Source organism: Cavia porcellus, unplaced genomic scaffold (assembly GCF_034190915.1).
Source record: "Cavia porcellus strain 051 isolate PalLab524CR breed Dunkin Hartley unplaced genomic scaffold, mCavPor4.1 scaffold_13, whole genome shotgun sequence".
NCBI classification, from domain to species: Eukaryota; Metazoa; Chordata; class Mammalia; order Rodentia; family Caviidae; genus Cavia; species Cavia porcellus.
This window is the reverse complement of record NW_026947496.1, coordinates 21,940,338-21,958,529: the sequence shown is the minus strand read 5'-3', so window position 1 is coordinate 21,958,529 and position 18,192 is coordinate 21,940,338. Positions and strand designations below refer to the sequence as shown.

Here is an 18,192-nt window from a genome sequence, read left to right as displayed (position 1 = left end):
TCTATTTTTGGATTGGGACTTTGAATTTGGGGAGTATGTTTTTTAGTTCTTTATATGTCCTAAATAGTAGTCCTTTGTCCGAAGAACAGTAGCAAAAATATTTTCCCACTCTATGGATTGTCTTTTTACTTTGTTGGTGATTTCCTTGGCTGTGCAGAAGCTTTTTAATAAAATGAGATCCTAGTTGTGGATTCTTTGTGATAATTCTTGTATGATTGGGGCTTCAGTCATAAAAATTCTAAATAACCCAATATCAATCAATGAAAATATAATTGAAAACCTACCAACAAAGAAAAGCCCAAGTCTGATGGATACACAGCTGAGTTCTACAAGAAATTTAGAGAGGATCAAGTGCCATTACTTCTCAAACACTTTAACGAAATTGAAAGAGTAGCAAATACTCCCAAACTCTTTCTTGGAAGCAAGTATTACTCTGGTGGGGACTGGGGATTTAGCTCAGTGGCATAAGCATCTGCCTGGAAAGTGTGAGGTCATGAGTTTGATCCCCAGTATAAAAAAAAGTATTACCCTGCTACCAAAATCAGAGAATGATCCTACCGAAAAAGAGAACCATAGGCCAATTTCACTGATAGGCATAGATGTAAAAATCCTCAAAAAGTATTGGCAAATAGAATGTAGCAAAGTGTCAAGATTATGTACCATGACAAAATAGGAATCATCCCAGGGATGCAAGGATGGTTCAACATATGCGAATCAATAAATGTATTACATCGTATCAACAGAGCCAAGAATAAAAATCTCATGATCATCTCAATAGTCATACCCAAAAAAAAGTATTTGACAAAGTTCAAAATTAAAAAGAAAATCAGAATAGATGACCTTTATTTCCATCTAATAAAAACCATCTATGACAAAACAATAGGCAACAACACTTGATGATCAAACACTGCAAGCTTTCACTCTAAAATCAGGAAGAAGGCAAGAGTGACTACTATCATGCCTCCTGTTCAATATAGTTCTGGAAACACTGACCACAGGAATTAGACAGGAGAAGGAAATAAAAGGGATAAAGACAGGAAAGGAAAAAATTAAATTATCATTATTTACAGATGACATGATATGATATTACAGATGACATGACTACACAGAAGATCCCAAAACTCCACCAAAAGACTTGTAGATTTAATATCCAGATTCAGTTGCATAGCTGGATACAAAATCAATTCTCAAAAATCAGTAGCATTCCTGTACATAAATGACAAACTCACTGAGAGAGAAATTAGGGAAACAACACCTTCACAGTAGCATTAAAAAAAGGAAAGAAAGATTTAGGAATCGATCTAACAAAGAAAGTAAAAGATCACTACATTGAAAACTACAGTATCCTGATAAAGGAGATTTAAAGGGATATTAGAAAATGGAAAGGTATCCCTTGCGCTTGGGTAGGAGGAACCATTTTCATTATGGTGAAAATGGCCATACTCCCAAAATTGTTACGTATATTTAATGCAAACCCAATCAAAATAGCATTAACATATCTCCTACAGAAAACACTCTTAAAATTCATTTGAAATCAAGAGAGAATTAGAATAGCAAAAGTAATTCTGGGCAACAAAGACCAGGCAGAGGCATCACAATCCCTGACTTGAAATTGTACTACGGAGCTACTGTGATTAAAAACAGCAAGGAACTGGCAAAAAATAACTAACTAAATAAACAAATAACTCAGAGTTGAGGATCAATGGAACAGATAGAAGGTGCAAAAATAGTTCCAAATGCTCTCAGCCACCTGATCTTTGGCAAAAGGGCCAAACATGTTCACTGAAAGAAAGCCTCTTTAATAAGTGGTGCTGGAAAAACTGGATTTCCACATGCCCGTGACTAAAACTAGACTATCTATCTATCACCATGCACTAAATTAAAATCAAAATGATCAAAGACCTAAATATTAAAACGCACTAAATATGCTAAATTCAAAACCACTTACAGTTGTGAGTTTCTGAATGTAAATATCTGAGGGTTTCTTTTCTGCTTCTATCTGGCTCCTCATTCGTAAAAATCCATTGAATGAGGACTAATGGCCAAGTACTTGGTATACATGATCTTCAAACACTCATTCCTTAACAGATATTTATAAAGCTCCTATTACTTGTTAACCAAGCTCTGACTGTCCCATAGGGGAGATTCCTGCTCTCATAAATTTCCTCTCGGGTTGTTTAACACATCCAAGGAATATGGAATCCAAGCTGCATGAATCTGAATTTAACACAATTCAGAGGCCCCTTTAAGAAAGAGAATATGGAGACTGGCGGTGTCATTCTATGTAGTGTGTGATTAGCATGTGCAAGGGTCTGGGTTCAATCCCTGGCAAACTCCTACCCCTCCCCACAAAAGGAAGAATGAGAATATACATTTAAATTTACTATGCTAAAACTTATTTATAAATACTATAGAAATTGCAAAAAGTTGTCATAGAGTCCTATCTAAATGAAAGACCTGAGACGTAAGCTTCAGATAGTTCAAAATAAGTTCACCCCTGGAGAAAGGGGTTGTAGGTATCTTGTCTCAACTTTGCAGGTAGACAGCACTCATTTTCCCCTCGTAGATGGCTGACTTGAAGCCAGTAAGGTTGCAAAGAAAGCACGTTCCTTGGCAGTCAAACCAGTGGAGTAGGGCAGTGAGCAGCAGGCATCTGAGTGGAAGTAGTTCCTTCACCACCACGAGACAACGCAGGTTTTGCTAGTAGGTGAAACAGGCTGCCCAGGCATCTCTGCTTCCACCCAATAAGGTGACAGCCACCCCTCAAGGTGTTTATTATAATTATAATCTTACATTGTGGTTTTCATGGGCTTTAAGTACTTGCAGTTTGAATGCTTGTGAATTGCACTGTAGTTGGGCTTATTTAAAGTTGCTTATCTGACTTTCTGTGACTCATAGCTGAAGGAGGATGAATGGACCAGGGCTCCACTTCCTAGACTTTTCTAGACAGAAAAATCTACCATGTGTGTGTTGATGTTGTTTAAAACAAAAAGGTAAGTGTACTGGGGATTGAACTCAGGAACTTCTGCTTGTCAGACAAGCACTTGTGCCACTGAGCCAAATCCCCAGCCCTATCTTTCCTCTTTTCAAGGTGATTGTCTCAGGCATTTTGTTATAGTTATGGAAAGCTAACACACAACTGGATTCTCTACTACTGGTCTTTTCAGAGGCTTTATTTTGCTAGGGTGCATAATTGCTAACCCAGAGAGAATTTTAGGATGCAGCTTCTCCACACCTGTTCCATCTATTTAGCAATGATTTATTGAGGCTTACTATATGCCAGGTTGTGTTCTAGAAGTTGAAGATACAGCACTGAATGAAGAGCTGGAGCTTTCCTTCTCCTTCAGAAGATCGTGCAGGGTCAGTGTTTCATGACTCCACTTTGTTCCCTTCTTCCCTATCTATACAGCCTTTTATAGTCTTTATTATCTTGTCACCAGAGCTGTAAGAGTCCCTTGGCTGTACTATCTTCTACTATCAATACTGTCAGGCAATTCTTGATGATGATAGCGATCACAAACTTCCTCTTTGCAGATAACCCAACTACTCCTTACAACTCTCCATAGAACTGAGAAAAAAATATCTAATCTGCCCAGGGCCATATAGCTTAAAATATGGATCTGGGATTTTAAACTCAAATCTGTCTGAATCCGAAATCCATTCTTGTCACAATACACCATACTGCACTGAATCCTCTGATATGAGCTCCTCTACTACTAATAACATAATCTTCTTCCGATTCCATTTTAACCCTAATCTCAAAAATTGTGCTCCAAAACGATTGGTTAGTGCTTACATGTGATACTTTCATCATCGGCACCTCCTTGGGTGAAACAGACCAGGCTCTGCTAAGCTTTTTGTCTGTCCTGTGTGTGTGTCTTTCTTCAGTCCTGCTCATTTGAACTACTTATAGACATTTTTCAAATATTCCTCTTTGTTTTCAGGGAAACTCACAATAAATTTTTTAAGAAGTATGACCTACATGCTATTTATTACTAGTGGTCTTAGAAATCTGTAATGTATTTTTTGAGGAACCTGGATATCAAAAATCATTAAACCAAAACAAAACAAAATCCCCCATCTAAAGCTGGACATGGTGGCACACACCCATATCACCAGTGCTCAGGAGGGTCACGGTAATTTTGAGGCTAGCTTGGCATCTACAGTGAGCTTGAAGTCAGCTTATATTACATAGCAAGAACCTTGTCTCCAAACAAACAATCAAAGTATTTATATTCTTTGACTTACTGAGACTGTTTCTGAAAAGCTACTTTAAAGAGAGTAGAATGAAGATCACTAGATGCCAGGCAGAAAGGTGGGCAGGGAACAGAGGGAAGTTAGATAACAGGTACCAAAATATAGTGATACAGGAGGAGTAAGCTCCACATCACTGTACGGTGAACTATAATTAGGACAATCTGTTATACATTTTATAAAGAACTTGAATAGATGAGTTTGAAGCTGTCTTCTTCTTCTTCTTCTTCTTCTTATTATTATTATTATTATTATTATCATTATTATTATCTTGGTACCAGAAGATTGAACTCAGGACCTTGTGCTTGCCAAGCAGGCGCTTGTGCCACTGAGCTAAATCCCAGCCCTGAGTTTGAAACTTTCTAACACACACAAAAAGAGATAAATATTTGAGAGGGAAAGAGATATTATCCTGTTTTTCTCATGTGTTAGTCAGCTTTTCACTACAGTGACAAAATACCTGAGATAAAATAGAGAAAGAAAAGAATTCTTTTAACTCAGGGTTTCAGAGGTCTCAGTCCATGGGCACATCATCCTGTGCTTTGGGCTTATGGTGGTCCCACACATCATAGCAGGAACATTTAGTAAAGGAGGACTGTTTATATCATAGCAGCTGGGACCCAAAGTGGGAGTAGAAGAGACTGGGATTGAATATCTCCTTCAAGGGCACCCCCAATGACCTAACTTCTTCCCACTGAACCACATCTCCAAAAGGTTCCAGCACTTTCCATTATCACCACAGGCTGGGGACCTGACAGTGGGCTTTAGGGGACATTTAAGATCCAAGTGTATCAATTATTACACTATATCCCATTGTTGTATACAATTACTGGTCAACTTTTTAAGAAGTTATATATAGTGATAATTTTTTGTTTGTTTATTTTTGATACAGGATCTCTCTGTGTATTTCAGGCTGTCCTTGAACTCACTATGTAGCCCATGCTGGCCTCAAACTCATGACAATTCTCCTGCTTCAACCTCCTGAGGATTGGGAGGCATGTGAAATCATGCCCAGCTTATAGTGGTGTTTGCAATGGCATTAATTGATATTTTTAAGCATCAGACATGTGGAATGACATATATGTTTAGTGATGGTACTGGTGGTACATAAGAATGATGGAATACTATAGGGTAATTAAAATGATAACGGTGATGGTTATGTCATAACCCTGAAAAGAACAGAAGAAGCACAACACTGTTCTATGTGCATTACGATCTAGCTGTGTGAAATCTACATGCACACATCAGTATAGATTGGCCATCAATAATGTTAAGCAACTGCTCTCAGACAGATGCACACTTTACGCAGGGTGAGGATGGGTGGTAATCTATAATTTCTTTATTACAACTTCACCTTTATGATGTTTTAGAGTTCATGAAATGGCTGGTGATAAAAGTCCTAGCTGGTCCTTTCACTAATACTGTCCTCCATCTACGGCTGGCTGTGTCTCTTCAGTGAGGACCCAGCATCCAGCCTGCAGCACTGGCTGATCAATTAGCTTCATGTAAAGAGTAACCCACCAGAGAATTTAGTCTGAAATAAGCACATCTCATTGGCATTGGAGAATGAAGACCCAGGACAAAATAAGATTGTGTTGTATATGATGTGAACTGGCAGGGAAGCTTAGATACACTCGTGATCTCTAAAAAAAACCTGTAGATTGTATAATTTTCCCCTCCCTAAATTCTTTTTGCAGATTAACTCTGCTCATGTATTGCTCATATACAGCCTTCTTTGTTCAGTGATAGAAGCAGACACTTTAAATGATGATTAAATGTCTATAAATGACACAGCAGGATCCAAAAACTCAGTGTTAATGAGAGTTGTTAAGGAAAGCATTTCAAAATCCCTTTTCACACAAATGCCTCATCAGCAGTGAAATGAACATGACTGATCTGGCCCCATGACACTTGAAGCAAAGACTCGTCTGCAGAAGTTGTCTCTGAGGCATTCCAAGAGCCTTGTGCATCCTGCATGCCACAGCACAGAAGCATTCAGGCAGACGGCTGGTCAACCGCGTTCTCACAAAGCATCTTGTGCTGGAAAACTCTATCTCAGAACTCTCAGAAAAGGCTAAAAATGGAGCTTCCACCCCAAATAGCACTTGGTGTCTGCCGTATATCACAATTCCTACAGAGAGAAAGAGGAATGCTTGCAGTTCACCCACAGCATCAAATACCGAAGGTCCTGGGCAAAGGCAGGAGGTGCCAATATTTAACTAACTTCAGGGTGTGTCTATTCATCATTCAGGAGAATGAGGCATTAATCCTGCTTCGCCTACAGAATACATGGGAACCCAGCCTCCAGGAACAGCTCTGTACTCTGGGTACACCCCCTATGAAGCTTAGGTTGAAATTACCTCTTTGTATGATTAGTCAGGGACCCATTGTTCTCAGGATGAATATCCCATTCATTGCTGCTTTTGTGACCACTAAAGTCTCAAAGTCCTAACTTACTACTGGACAGACTTTTTTTTTTTTTTTTTTTTTTTTTGGTCTTTTTCGTTTTTATCGGTACCAGGGATCAAACTCATGACTGCCTGCTTGCAAGGCAGGCGCTTATGCCGCTGAGCTAAATCCCCAGCCCCCATATTGGACAGACTTAATGATCTTGACACATCTCCGTGGTTGAGAGGCAGGCTGCTGTCCTCAACTGAGAAAAAGAACCATTCCTAGCAGAGTAAAGAGCCAAGGATCCAACATACAACTGCTTTCGAGATGGTATGGAGGGAAACTACAGACACATCCCTTGCAAGTCTATGAGAATGGGAAGCTTGGGTTTGTCTGACTCCTCCAACAATCAGAATTCAAATCAGACTAGAAGTGATAGGATTTTACTGGGGTAAGACTTGGGAGAACCATCAGATGATTGGGAATAAGATCCCAAGTGAAGCAGAGGAAGAAACGGATGGCAGAAGTTTGCTGGGTTACTGTGAGTCCAAAGAAGGCCACTGACCAATGGCAAAGTCACAGGTGGCTGCGAGAAGCATCTTGTCTTGGAGGAAGGGGTCACCTGATGCGTAGTCTGACAGCCCTGTCACTGCTGGGAGGAGCAGCCCAGCCCAGAGCACCCAGCACAGCAAGCGGGCTTCAGAGCACAGCTTGGTCAACCAGAGGCCCCAAAGCTGGAGGTCTGTGAGGTATAGTCTTGTGATCATTATTAAAGCACCCTACAAATCAAAACAGTTATTTGTGGCTAAGTTACAAATTAAGTATGTGTTGGAGGTCTATCAAAAACAAAAACCAGAACTGTGTTTTGGAAAAGCAGAGCAGTGGTGGGATCTGTTTCTTAGTTTGACTATGAGCATAGGCCCCCAACATGCTGACCTGACCAATGAAAAGCAAATCAGCCAGCATGTTCAGACAGACTAACACTGGCACCAGGTATGGTTTGTACTTTAGCCCCAGCACAGGAAGATTGGACTTTAGCAGATGTAGAATTTTAGAATATTTCCCCAAAGAACAATGTATCTGTTGACTACAGTGCTTTGCATGGAGTTTGAGTAAGTTTGTGCTAAAGTCTTGGCTATCTGCCTATTTTAAAATAACACTTAACTGATAAAAAATAGGCCAAAGTATTTAGCCACTGCTGACCGGTAAGATTGTATGAAACATACAGAAAACAAAATAAAACAAAACCACAAATGATAATGTACTACCTGATATTTTCTAAGTAGTGGAGAAAAGATTATTTAGTAAACTGTATTGGAACAATTGGTAGCCCTCGAAAAATATAAGCTTCAATTCTTACCTAATATGTTAAGTTAGAATTGCTGTACACTGGCAAAAAGAGCTTCGTTATTGCTCATTATGTTTGTTATGCCAAGTACCTGTAATGCTGCCTGCTGTTCTGTATGTGTTTTTCCCCCCTTTGGGTGACCCAATTGCTATGTTAATCAATGCTGCCCTCTGTAAAGAATTGTGAATCCCTGGGAACCTAACCTAATTGATATGTTAACCATTGTTGCCCTCTACAAATAACAGATGTGGTGCTAAGATAAGCTGACAAAGGATTGTTAATTTCTGCTAGACTACTCTGTCCTCCCGCCAGATTTCCTGGTCCATGCCCATAACTCCTTACTTTGTAAACTGTGATATCTACAAAAGGGCTGCAAAGTTTTAAGAGAGACACACAGCTTTTGCAAACTCCAGCTGCACTGTGTCACTGGGCCCAGGATAAAATAAATCAGCGCCACTGTTTTTTAAAAAAACATGTTTTGCCCCATGTTTGGACTCGAGGTTGGGAACTCTGGGGCGCTCGTTTGTGGATTACAAGAAGAATCAAGTTAGGAAGAGCTAAAAATTTAAATGTAAGAAGTAAAAGTAATGTTAGGAAAATCTGAACCTTACTTTTAGAGGGAAAGAACTTTCAAAATATGGGGCAGAACCCAGAAAAAAATAGAAAATTCATGAAAAATAGAAAAATGAAATTAGTTCAAAGAAGTAGTTTACACATGGGAAAAACACCTTAAGCAAAAGCATTACAAAAGTGTAAGTGAAGTTTTGTAGTACATATTGCAAAGATCCAGTTTCCCTAAAATACAAAAATATTCTACAAGTCAGCAAGAAAGTCCATTAACTCAAAAGAAAAATGGGCTAAGGAGATGAATTGATATGAAAAAACATACACATAGTTTTTAAAAACTAAAAGGAGTCCACCTTTGCACATAAAATTTTTTAATGCCTGTTATACTGGTAAAGATTAATAATATGTTGCCTTAGTGTGGTTTTCTGAGAAGCAGCCACCAAGATGAGACTAAGCATACCAGAGATAGATTAAAGCTGGGCATGGTAGGCACACCTGTAGTCTAAGCACTCTTGGAGGTTGAGGCAGGAAGATCACACATTCAAGTACAGCCCTGGAAACTTAGCAAAACCCTCCCAAGATTTTTTTTTCCTCCCAAGATTTTTTAAAGAGGCTTTGGGATATAGCTCACTGTGAAGGCCTTGGACCTCAGTGAGAAGAAAAAGAAGAAGAAGGAGAAGGAAAAGAAGAAGAAGAAGAAGAAGAAGAAGAAGAAGAAGAAGAAGAAGAAGAAGAAGAAGAAGAAGAAGAAGGAGAAAAGAAAAAAATGAATTGAAAGGAATGCCTGGGAAGAAATCAGGAAGAGGCAAGGAAACCATGCTTTGGGTCTGATTCCTGGAAAGGGTCAGGGAAGGGCGACAGGGAGAGAAGAGGACAGCAGAGGGTGGACGCCTGAAGTTCCCAGAGTTTTAGGGCCAGGTTAACAGTCCAGCATCGAAGCCCCCTAACGGAGGAATCCGGAATCCTGTAGAAGCAAATGCCTGTGGTCGCTGCTGCATGCGACCTCTGAGAAGCCTCAAGATCTCAGGAAGCCTGGCCGGTGCCCACAGCAGTGGCTTCAGGACAGCAGCTGTTACATATTTTGCAGCAGAAAATCTCAATGGTGTGGTTGCGAATCGGTTTCACATAGCCTGCACAGTCAGAGAAACAGGGCTCTTGCATTGCTGGTGGGTGAATAGCTTGGAACGGCCTCTGTGAAAAGCAGCTGGTCAAAATGTCAAATGTATGCCCCCCCCAGCAAGTGATTTTTCCCCCCTAGGACTTTTTCACTTTTGAAAAGTCATGGCATGTTCAAGAGTACTCATTGCAACATTGTTCGCAACCACAAAATTGTTGGTAAGAACTGCAATGCGCATTCAGTGAGGAATGAATTAGATAAATAATAAAATATTATACAGCCACAAACAAAAGGTCTTCATGTACTGATGCAAAACCATCTTTAAGGCAAGGTGAATAATGATACAAATAGTATGGAAAATGTAGTCAAAATTTTGAATGAACGTGTATACTTGTAAATGAACAAATTTGTAATATTTCTGGAAGAGAACAAAAGAAATAGGTGGGGACAGATGGGGGGAGGAAAGGAAAAGTAAAAAAGAATCAAGAGTTGATGTGTATGTGTACCAGTTACCCATAACAGATATATTTACTATATATTGGAAACATACACAAAGAAAGTTTTAAATATTTTTTAAAAAAACAAAGAAACTATATTGTACAACTTTTTTTTTTTTTGAGACCTGGTCTCACTATGCAATTCAAGCTGGCCTCAAATTCCGAGCAGTCCTCCTGTCTCAGCCTCCAGAGTTCTGGGATTACAGGCATGTGCCACCACATCTGGCCTGTACAATTTATTACTTAGGAAGGTTATAGCGTTCCATTTTATGGTTATGTCAAAATTAATTCTTCTTGGGGCTGGGGATTTAGCTCAGCGGCATAAGCACCTGCCTTGCAAGCAGGGGGTCATGAGTTCGATCCCCGGTACCGACAAAAAAAAAATAATTCTTCTTAAAGCTGAGCACTGATAGTGGAAAAAACAGAAAATGATTTAATTTTCCTAAAACTTGCATTTTTTAAATTTATAAATTGATAAGAAATAACTGTGAACTCCAGTCATGAAAATTCTCATATATTTGGTTAGAAATTGTACTACTTATTGTTGCTTTTCATTTTCACATTAAGAAGAAAATTTTTCTGGTCTGTTCTTTTTTTTTTTTTTTTTTTTGCATTTTGCATCATGTGAATCCAAACAAATCCCTTGCCTTGTGCTGCTATGTGAGTTGTTGCAGGTGCATGCACACACACACACACACACACACACACACACACACACACAGGCCAGCCCTCAGGAGGCCTCATCCTAACAGCTATCAGTGTGTGCTGAAAGAGGAGAAAAGCCCAGAGACATTGGTTCAGTCCAGCGTTTGTCTAAACTCAGTTACACCTCTGAAAAGAGTCGCACCTCCTGATGGCGTGGTTGGCTCAAAGAAAAATGGAGCCAGAAGGATCCATGTAGATTCTGGAGGGAGGGCTGAACCTTCACATCTGGGAATTTCTGGGCATCAGACATCAAGAGAGTGGTCAGAAACAGGGGTGACCATTTTTAGTGCGTCAGGTTGGCTAGGCTGAACTTGATTTCCCAGAATTTCCTGTCCTATATATTTATAGTGACAGATTTCCAGGGAGAGGAAGGAGGTAACGTTTTTGTAAGTTATGTTTTCATAAGGCCCATCTGCCATCTCACTTCATGCCTATAGGATGGTGGCCTGCAACTGCTCAGCCTCTGGCTGCTCAGGATGGGTGTGTGTGTGTTGAGCTCTGTGACCAAGGGCCCTGTCTCAGCAGGACACCTGCCCTAGTAAAGTCAGAGTCCACACTGATGGGAGTCTCGGCTTGCCCCTAACCAGGCTCCAGCTCACATGGCTGCTCGCGGGCTGGGTCTTTCTCATTGCCTGGCCTCACACAGCTTTTCTTTGCCACTATTTCCTCTCTGGACTTCAGGCTTCAGCAGCACACTGGAAGACAACAGCTGTGTAGAGACTGCCTGATCACTCCTCCTGTGTGGCCGGCAGGGCCCTGCTGTAGATCGCCAGCGCTGTCCGTCATCTGTCCACGTGTGTGTGCTGGCACTGACCCTGTGGTTCTCCCCTGGGCACACCTTTGTAAAAGGTCCCCAAACTGTCCTCCAAATACCCTAATTTCAGGGGGCCTTTCGTTTTGCCTCCTGAATTTCCTCACTGATAAATAACATGATCCAAAACCACTGTGCTCGTAGCAGAATCTTTACTACCTTTCAATGACTAAATGTTTACTTTTTTTTTGTCTCCTTAGAAATTCTGTGCCCAAAAGGCTCCAAGACACATATATATGCATCCCTCACACCTGTCTTTGTGGGTTCAGGAATGTTTTAGATGTGCCTGTGTTCCAGCAGCAGATAGAAGAAAGCTGTGATTGAACTCGAAGTTTGCTATGGTCAACTGTGTATGGAGCACTGCTGAGGGTACACAGCCAGTCATGAAGAGGTACCTCCATCAGCTTCATCCTGAGAGACGAGATGACTTGAGCCACTTTCATGTCAACATTCTAACCCACAGCGCTGCCTGGAGCAGACCCTTGTTAGTGTGTCAGACACTAGCCCAACATCCCTGGTCCTGATGCGGACCAACTCTGCAATTCCTGCAGTGTACACAAGCATTCACTACTGTGAAGAGTCTGTCAGTTTAACTCACTTATTTTGTTTTCAGATTTTCTTTTGTTTGTTTTTGGTGTTTGTTTGTTTGGGTTTTTTGCATACCAGGGATCGAACTCAGGACCTTGCGCTTGCCAGGCAGACACTTATGCCACTGAGCTAAATCCCCAGCCTTTCAAGTTTTTATTTTTTATTAGTACATGTTTACATTAAAAAAGATTACTTCTTAATTAATAAATGATGTTGGGAAAACTAGCTGTCTGCAGGTGGAAGATTGAGTACGGATCCGTATCTCTCATCATGCACTAAACTGAAATTGAAATGGATCAAGATCTAAAGGTTAAAACAGAAACCCTCAATATGCTAGAAGACAAAGTAGGTAAAACTCTTGAAAACATAGGCTTATGCAAGGACTTTCTGAGCAGAATCCAGTGGTGGAAGAAATAGCAAGAATCGACAAATGGGATCATATTAAATTAAACAGCCTTTTTGTTGTTGTTGAGACAGGGTCTCGCTGTGTAGTTGAGGCTGACCTTGAACTCACTGGGTAGTCCAGGTTGGCCTCAAACTCCCAGTGATCCTCTTTTCTCAGCCTCCTGAGTGCTGGGATTGCAGGAGTGTGCCACCTTGCCCAGTTTAAATAGCTTCTGCAAGGCAAAGGAAACCACTTTCTGTTTTGTCTTAAAATTTTTATTAGCACATTCCTGCAGTATATAATGTTTATATTCCTCATGCGGAGTCGGTACGTGTACCTAGTACACCTTAGTTCCTTTGCCACCCTGCGTCTCTCCCCTTCCCCCTCCACCTCTTTGATCCCCTTCCCATTTGAGAAGATCTATCCACTACTTCCCATTATCTATTTTTCACTTTGCTCTTTGATTTCTCATATAAGAGAAACCACATAATAGTTAATCTTGTGTGTCTGATTTACTTAACATTATGGTCTAAAAGTGCATCCATTTTCCTACAAATGACTCAAATATATCCTTCTTTATAGAAGAGTGGTACTCCATGTGTGTGTGTGCATGTGCATGTATGTGAAAAACACATATGCCTTATCCATTTATTTGTTGATGGACCTATAGGCTGTCTGCAAGATTTAGCTACTATGAATTGTGCTGCTATACACATGGTTGTGCATGGGTCGTTGTAATATGTCTTTAACTCTTTTGCAAAGATACCTACAAGGGGAATAGCTAAGCAAAATGGAAATTCTAGTTTCAGTGCTTTGAAGAAACTCCGTACTGATTGACTCTTCTTTTTTAAAAATCAAGCAAAAGTAAACCTATTAGTGTGTGTATTTATTTACACACATAAGAACATTTTTTGTTACAAATTGTCAAGGAAATATGGAAAAATAAAGTCTGATTTCTCCTTTCTTCTAACCTAAAAATGTATTTTGGGATTCATATATATGAAACAAATTATTTTAACCTTCTCTTTCTTTACAAGTCATTCTTACTTGTTAAATAACAATGTGCGTCTGATCATGAATTATTGACAGTATTCACTTTAAAACTTAATTTACTTTGCACTAAGCTTACAAATGACCTACTTCACTAGACTTACAAACGACCTATTTCAGGCACATTGACACGATTTTTTTATTTGCAAATGTATCTTTTGTAATTACCTGGTTGTATCTGTATGTTTATATTGATTTACTTGTGTGTTTGTATTGATTTTGGAACATCTTAGTATGAAATGTTGTTAAACACTTATAAATCAAGAGCAATAAATGTGGAAATAACAATTACTACACCAGTAACTGATAATGCAGCCACTTTTCCATCATCTATTATAGTTATTTACTAAAGTAAAATTACAGATGTATTTGTTTTTCACTACTTCAGTAGGCATCTTTCAAAAATGACATCTAATTACACCATCAAAGTGCCATTATTACACTTCACAAAATTAAATTTAACTATTTAACCATCTAATACTCAGTCCATATTTAAATTTTGAGTTGATTGGCTCAAAAATATCTGCTTACAGTTGATCTCCTTGAATCAAGGTCTAAGGTGGCACAGAATGTATTTGGTTAAGTTTTACATTAAAAGCTCTTATGGGAAAATTTACTATCACTCCTCTCTTTTTTCTTCAAATATATGAAGATATTTTGACCTTTTAGAGTAGTGATTCCGTAGATGATGGAGGCAGTAAATATGTCTATATAGCACCAGCCTTTTCAAGGTCAATAGACGCCTGAACTTTGTTTAGCTCTTTCTAAGAAATCATTGCCACAGCAGGGAGGGTCTCAGCAGCTCACAAACACTGCCTCACAATCTATTTTTGGAACCACGTCTACCCACTGCCACTACCCAGCTTTGCTCCCTCTAGAAACTGTGTGATTTCCTTGTTCTAAGGGGAAGGCAGTTTAAGAGCCATATTTCTTCCACTCATCTCAGGATTTTGGCACTCTCTATAGGTAACACTTTCTAAAATTACAGAGCTATATCTGCAGCACTACCTGGAACACAAAACCAGCCAGACAGGAAATACACCATGAAGCCAGAGCTCCACATGAAAACCAAATTATTCTTCGCTCCTTGAAGCCATTTCCCTGGAGAAATATTTTACAGGTTATTGTTTTCCTTTCATCTTAAAGACTATCTAGGAGAGGGCTAGAATCGATACGGGCAAAGATGTGCAGAATGTTTAATGTGACCCTGGGAGGTTAGAAATTCTAGTTTGAAGTAGTGGACTCATATCCTGAGTGAAGCAAAAGGGTCTTTGCTATTCTAGGAAAAGGGAAATATGAAGTTACAGCTGCTTTTGACTCAGGTATATTTCAGTGCTTCACTGATATCTCAGTGTTGTAAACACCTCCAGGAAGAAGTAGGAGTGGGGAGGAGTGTGTAGCTGGTTTTCTGATGCTATGATCTAAATCCTACAGATGGTGTTTTCTGAAGGCTGGGAAATCTAAGAGCATGGTATCATAACACGGTGTGGCAGAACAAGAGTGGCTGCTTATGTCTCTTTCCCATTTCTTATAAAGCCACTAACACCATCCGGGGGATCCCATCTCTTGACCTCGTCAATTCCTAAAATCACGTCCCGAAGACCTCACCTCCAAGTTCCATAAACATATGAATTTGGGCACTAAGTTCCCAATTGGGGGAAACATTAGAGCCATAGCAAAGGTGAGCTAAATAAGTTTCTAGTTCCAGTGGCATGGAGCTAAGTCTCTCTGGAGTCTGAAAGGATCTATCTATGGAATCCTTTCTCCACCAGAAGCCCAAGGAGAATGGATCCCCAATACCCTATGACATTCACTGTGTGTGGTGAGTTAACTTCTGTCCCATGGAACCACAATGCTGCTCATTGTATAACAACCTTGGGGGAAATGGGTTGGAAAAAATCTCTAGAGCATCAAGTTCGAAAGAGGGCAGAAAAGAGAGTTTTAGTGAAAAAGCTGTCCTACGAAAAATCCTCTCCAAGGATACACAGCCTGATCTGCTAGGGAGGCGACAAAGCCCATTGGACTCTCTCCATCCAAGGTGCCACCTTGAAAGGCAGCTCACGCATGGCATCTCAGCACTGTGGGGACTTTTCTTTTGGTCACCTTTACTGCCATGACAACAAGGCAGTCTGGTTTATTTTCACTCAGACTTCAAGTTTAACCAACCAACACTTCCAGCTGGTTCACCCATCTCACCTTCAGATCTAACTGCAAATGACTTAAGGCTATTTATGAAAATACTTACCTTCTTTGCTTGTTATTGACTGGTTCTGTGACCTTCATTGGGTTGCTCAGTGTGGCAGGTCCCACTTATCTGTGTAATGCAAAGTGAGTGGACCAAATGATCTCTAAGATCCCCTCCAGCTTAAGAATTCCAGTACTTATGATAGATAAAAGCCTGGAAATGCTCACAAGAATGTGTGACAGGTACTGGAAAGAATGGGGTAAAAGACCCTAGGGCTAAAAGCAAACCAGACAAGGACTTTAACTTCCAACTCTCCAAGTCCTAGATATAGCCCTTTCCCAGAGAGGTGGATTTATTTTTTCTAGCATACCATACTTCTCTTTTCCTTTAGTCAGTGAGTTCAGCTCTGTCTCCTGGAACCAATGATTCCTAATTAAGGCATTCACTTTTCTCCTTGGCAAACTACTCTGAGCCTACAGGTTCAGCTAGGGTGTTTTCTGCAGTGTGAAGTCTCTTTAAGGAAGGGGCTTGCTGCTTCCTACAGACTGGCTCACACAAGGCAAGACTGAGTCCCATGTCAACTTCCTCTAGCCAGTCTTTCTTTTCCAACAATTTCATTGAAAGCAAAGCAAGTGTCGCCCACCGAATCTGTTACCTCAGTAAGGTTAGCAGTAAAGCCGCTGCTCAGGAGGCATTTGAAAAATGGATTCGCCAGCAGATGGATGAAGGGAACATTTCCACTTCCTGTCAGGGATCTCTCCGGAAGGAAGATGAAGCTCGCTACATTCCTGTACTCTCTGGGAGCAAGTAACTGAATTTTCACCTGTGCAATTAGCAACTTGGAACCTTTAGGCCGGGATAAATCCCTCAGGAAAGGTCTATGCTTTACTTCTGCCTTCCTCCTCCTTCTCACTTTGTTTTTGTTTTGCTTAGGTCCAAGTCATTTTACGAGCGTGTGTTCAAGAACTAAGGTTGTGCCTTAACCACAGGCCCCCCAGCCCCCTCTCATTATGGGCCATAGCCTGTGTGATTGAGTGGTCTGGTCAAGTTGAGGTGGGCGAGGGGGCCCAACTCTCCCCTCCAGTACCGCCCCAAATGCTTCATGATGGGTTGCAGTTACAGCAGACACCCACAGCTGCTCTGGGAGACATTTGTTTTGGCTGCAGCAAGTCTCTGTTGTGGATCCATCCCAGATGACACCTCCTCTCTGCACCCATTATCAATCAGGTCCCCAATGAGCTCCTCCCTTCCTATGAAACAATGAGTCTGACAGTGTGTATGAAGGAGTCTTTGTTTTCCTGCAGAAACAGCTTCCCTACAGTCTTAGCAAGGTCAGTCTGTACTCTACTTTCCCTTGTAATGCAGTGGAAGTCCAAGAAGCCCTCTTTTAGATGGTATACTATTGCCTATTTATGATTTTTATCTTAAGCAGAGCAGGCTGAGCTGCTACACTAAGAAATGCTGACACTAAAGGTTGCTGGCACTATAGATGGCCCAGTAAGTGGCACTGGAAATACTGAAAGTGGCTAATAGCCAGAGAACTGTCTGGAGACCATCGTCTCTGTTCACTAGAAGAGCCCTTGAGTGCATTCAGGGGAATGGCATAGCCACTAGCTCAGGGTGTTAACATTGAAAGAGCAACAACACTTTGCTGTTTGTGATTATTGTCTAAATTGAGCAAAAGAACCCTCCACCCATAGGTGACAAACATATTCCTAAATGCCACACAAGCTTTCCTAACCCTCTGTCTGACCCTCTGTCTAACTCCATTTGAGCAGGCTCCAAAGGTGTGGAATCCTCTAGCAAAGTTGCTATGTCTATGAGGCTGGCTTATGGATCTCTGCAAAGTGAGAGATTGCTGACCCTGTTGTGAATAGCTGCTGGGTTTGCTGTGAAGAAGGCAGGCCTAGAGGCTGTACTGACCTTGGGTGCACACAGAGATCTCCCTAAGGGATGTGTTCTGAGACTTCTTTCTCATCATGCTTCCTGCTCTGCTCGCCCCGCAGGCCCTTTCCCCTTCCAGCATGGACAATGCCTTCCCAAATTGCCCTCCATGTTTAATTTATCCAGGGAACCAGTTCTTCAAGTGTACAGTGCCTAAGTCCCTGAAGCACCGCGCTTCATTGTCTCTCTACCTCTGTGCTTTGCTTCTGCTGGTCCCTCCACACGGACTGCTTCTCCACAGCTATTCCTATCAAAATCCTGTACAATTGTCAAACAACAACACCAGAAACAGTTACAAGTACTATTTGTTGAATATATGTTCTACGGAAGTCACCAGGCCAAGTATTCTA

At 40.8% G+C, this 18,192-nt stretch overlaps 1 long non-coding RNA gene across 3 annotated transcripts in view; it reads right to left on the bottom strand.

The window, feature by feature from the left end:
* The window catches only part of LOC106027445 (uncharacterized), a 47,910-nt gene that overhangs the window by 20,808 nt on the left and 8,910 nt on the right, over positions 1-18,192 (bottom strand). The gene's annotated exons all lie outside the window — the stretch shown is intronic.